The sequence below is a fragment of the Amia ocellicauda genome, unplaced genomic scaffold, assembly GCF_036373705.1.
Source record: "Amia ocellicauda isolate fAmiCal2 unplaced genomic scaffold, fAmiCal2.hap1 HAP1_SCAFFOLD_234, whole genome shotgun sequence".
NCBI lineage: Eukaryota > Metazoa > Chordata > Actinopteri > Amiiformes > Amiidae > Amia > Amia ocellicauda.
Genome location: NW_027102797.1, coordinates 36,390 through 40,525, shown reverse-complemented (window position 1 = coordinate 40,525; position 4,136 = coordinate 36,390). Strand labels below are relative to the sequence as shown.

The 4,136-nt window shown below is 44.7% G+C and overlaps 1 non-coding gene across 1 annotated transcript; it reads left to right on the top strand.

The window, feature by feature from the left end:
- The first annotated feature begins 2,905 nt into the window (after positions 1–2,905).
- Positions 2,906–2,977, top strand: trnaq-uug (transfer RNA glutamine (anticodon UUG)). Its single transcript has one exon. It is a non-coding gene; the product is annotated as a tRNA-Gln (tRNA).
- The last annotated feature ends 1,159 nt before the right edge of the window (positions 2,978–4,136 follow it).

Genomic DNA, 4,136 nt, shown 5'->3' with positions numbered 1-4,136 from the left:
CAATTCCAAAGATATAAATTGTCAAATTTATTCAAAACAAAGACTAAATGTAGCACTACACTAATTATACAAAAGGGAAGAACTAATTAAAATTCAACTCTAGATCAACAAATCACTTCCGTGACCAAATCAAAGACCATGGGATTTCATATGATAACACAAATCGATTAACAAAAAAGGTTATAAACACATTGACTACAATACCGGTTAGTAAGACGAAGGTGAGTCTCTCGTTAGTATTATTAGTCAGACATTAAATAACTACGCAGGTTAGAATTTATGTCAGGTAACTTCTCGTTATATATATATCAGTCTCATTTACGTTTAGGTGCCGAGAAAGATCCTATCATTACTTGTTACCACACTTTCCCTTAACTGATTATTATTCAATGATTTAGGATAGGCAGGGCCACCAATAATCTAATGTCTATTAACTTGTGTCAATTTCAGACTAAACAGTTAAACAGGAATGAGAAGATATTTCTCGACGTTGACAGATTTTATTTCTAAAATTATCAACAAAACAGTTTAATGCAACACACATTTATATTTAAGAAAACTAAATGATATTACACATTCTAGAGTTATGAATCACAGATTAACATTTCTAATTGATTTCTCAAATGTCATGAATCATGAACTCCAAACTGTTAAACTTATCTGAACTTCGTCGCAGAGAGGCCTCTCTGGCTTCGGGCTCAGATAACAGCACACGGCACGAGGTCCGTGTGGTTTGGAACAAAGGCAGTCCGGTTCGGCTTTGTCCAAGAACTTCCACTCAGTCGATGCACCTGGAAATTGGGGTTTCTCGAAAGTAGTGTCGTTTCCAAACAGATTTTCCACTGGTTTGAAGGCTCCAAGGTTGTGCACAAAATCTTCTTTGAGGAAAGCAGGGCCCTGTTTGTTCCAAGGGTCAAGTTTCTTAAGACTCAAATAACTATTTAAATGACTGACACTTTCGTATACAGTCGACTTAGTCAATTGTCCAGCTGTATTCACTCCACTGATCAGGTGGGCACAGGCGGGCAGCGCAGTCTGTAAAGTTCTTTATTTAATAAAGTCCTTTAAAAGAATTCTTCGTACGGCTCAATCTCCTTCTCCCAGTTTAACTCTTCTGTTGCCGGCAAAGACTTGGTTGGTTTCTGGTTCCGGTTCTGGCAACAGAGCTACAGGTTGAGCTGTGGCAGCGAGTTACTGGTTCAGGTGAGAGAGAGAGAGAGAAAGACCGTCCGCTGTTCCTTATAGTCTGTCAGATCAATAGGTGATTGGTTCCTGAGTTCTTGAGATTGGATTTCGGTTTCAGCCCCCAGTGTCCTATTGGAGGGGGGCTTGATTTATGACTGATGTCAATCCATGCCATCTTTTGGAAATGCCGGTTGGCCCGGGTTCGTAGCTCTATGTCGGGATTTCGGCTCTCGTCCACTTCAAAGAGTTTTTATCACCTACAGGCCCCTTTCTCCAGACATCTCATAGCAGAATTCCAAACTATTTGGCCTCTTCTTGGTGCCATCCTCCCCAAAACTGTCACTTTGATGCAAACCAGTTCCAAGCTGATGAGCTAAGGAAATCTGATAACTTTGGGGGGGGAGAGGTCTTCTTTAGATCAGTGCTTCAGCTCAGAGCCCAAATGCTCTTATCAGGGACTCTGTTCCCAACATAACGCTACATGAGTAATCGGGCTCTAAATAGCCCCAGGCGTTTCTCCTGCAGTTCTTCCTTCTTTCCACTGCTAGCACTGCCTTTGTGAAGGCGGATGGGGCTTGTGAGAAGTCAACAGCGTGTCTACCGAAAAGGGTGTCTGACTCCTGGTTTTGGATCCGGAAGGGTTGATAACAAACTGAAACGGTTACAATATGATACTGCTTAAATTAACTGTGGATATAGATTGTGATCGTGCTCGGCTAAGGTGTGCTTTCAGTCCGCACACAAAACATTTCAGTCGTCTAATCAAATCGAATAAAACAGCGAGGATAGCATGTTCGATCCGTGTGCTATTGTTTTTCAACAAGTGTAATGCCCTTTGTAACGTTTAACCGATTCGTTGAATAGAGCTTGTTATAGGATATTGTGAACTGAACCTATTTTGCTGTGAATTTATATTGAGTGCGAATAGTTTATTGTGTCTGGTCGCGGTCTGTCTGCACTAAATAAATGATTTGTATCAAGTCATTTTTTAGTTTGTCTGTCTACTTTTTTACCTTGCGACTAAAGGCCACTCCTTGCACTTCACACATTTGCCCTTTTAATTACTCCCTTACTGACATACTTTAACATGCAATGTGCGTGTGATAATAGTTTTAGCAGCCTGTTGCCATTCAGGTGAGACGATACCTAGAAAATCCGTTCTCAGGAGAATTGTGTTTCTTTGCTGATCACGTTCTATGTCGCTTTTTACACAGTTCTTACAAGTGGCACATTGGGGATGAGGAGCAGTGCATGCTGACACGCATAGCTGTGGACTTCTGCATGGCATGGGGTCACAGGTCATTCCAAGTATTTCAAGACACGAGCAAATGTGTGGACACATTGCGTAAGTTGTGTTGGCCCAACCCTCACAGATTGTGCCAAGTCAAGTAGAGATGCATGTTGTCCTGTTCTAAAGTGACACGTCGTCAACAGCAAAAACATCTCTCAGAGTTCCAGGAATTCCTTGATTGCATTGCTTGCCTTTCCTCAGGAAGACAACACTTGCCAGGCTGGATATTTGCCAAAGGAAGCCAAGAGGACAGGACACCACACCTAGATGCAACTGCATATCTCATTGTCACCAGGAAGGCCCGCCGCAAGTGACCCACCACAGACAGCACTCTGGGCGCAACTTGGCTCACTCGGGACCTGGCCGTGCGACAGAGCGAGACGTGTGCGTAGAGAAGAAACCTTTGGCGTGAGTGTGAGCATCAAGCTTGGTTCCATGGTGTAATGGTTAGCACTCTGGACTTTGAATCCAGCGATCCGAGTTCAAGTCTCGGTGGGACCTGGGCCCCATGGCTGGGGCAGCGGCGGCAAAGCGGTGGTCTCCCTGGGTGGCCTGTGTCTGCGATCAGGGCCGTTTACGTTCTTCTTGGGAGGCTTGGAGACGAAGTGGCGAGACCTCCGGGTTGGCGTGCTGCGTTCACCTTCCTGAAACACCGAGGCCTGGGGCCCCCTGGTGGCGACTGCGTGGCTTTAACGGAGAAGGTGCCTGTGTTGAACCCTTCTTGGAAATAATGGTTTTCCCCGATCTATATAGAAGAGGATGGCTATTATTGTAACAACCAGACATTTGTGTCTGCACTGTCACTCACTCATCTATCTATCTCTATCTCTACAGTGGTAGAGGTCTCGCCTGCCACTCGGGATTCCTTTGCTTGATTCGCGGCCACTGGTTTTCTCCGATCTATATAGAAGAGGATGTCTTTTATTGTAACAACCAGACATTTGATTCTGCACTGTCACTCACTCACTCATCTATCTATCTATCTATCTATCTATCGACTATTGACTATCGACATTTGCTGTCTGCCGCTGTGATTGTTGGGAGTGAGTGTGGAGGTGCAGGTGTGCATGTTTGCTGCTGCCAGGTTTGTTTGTGGTTTTTCTCCTCTACTTTTTTCGTTCTTTCTTTCTTTCTTTCTGAATGTGTCTTTGACAGTTTTGTAAGAGGTTTTTCTGAAGAGTTTCCCCATGCTGAGCTGACTCCTGCAGTCAGCGAAGTGATCGGGATGTCTGGGGCTGGGTCGGGGAGGGGGGGAATCAGAGTTTTTTATTCGAGACTTTAACACGTCGACATGGCATTAAAGTGACCTCTGATGAGTTTTTGCCCCTGGAGGAGTGTGTTCTGGCGATCGGGCAAGTTGTCGGTTGTGAAAATATAAAGTCGGCAGCTCGTATGAGCGGGTCTGTTGTGCTGTTTCTGAGCAGCATTGAGTTGGTCTCGCGTATCGTTGAGACTGGTATAGTGATCGGTGGTGTTTTGATCAATGTCACCCCACTAGCAGCTCCGGCCAGGAGAGTTACTTTGTCTAATGTCCCTCGTTTTCTGTCAAACGACCTATTAGAGAGGGAACTGGCGAGACATGGGTGGATAATGTCGGGTTTGAAACGTATACCGCTGGGGTGTAAGTCACAGCAGTTGAAACATGTTGTTTCGTTCAGAA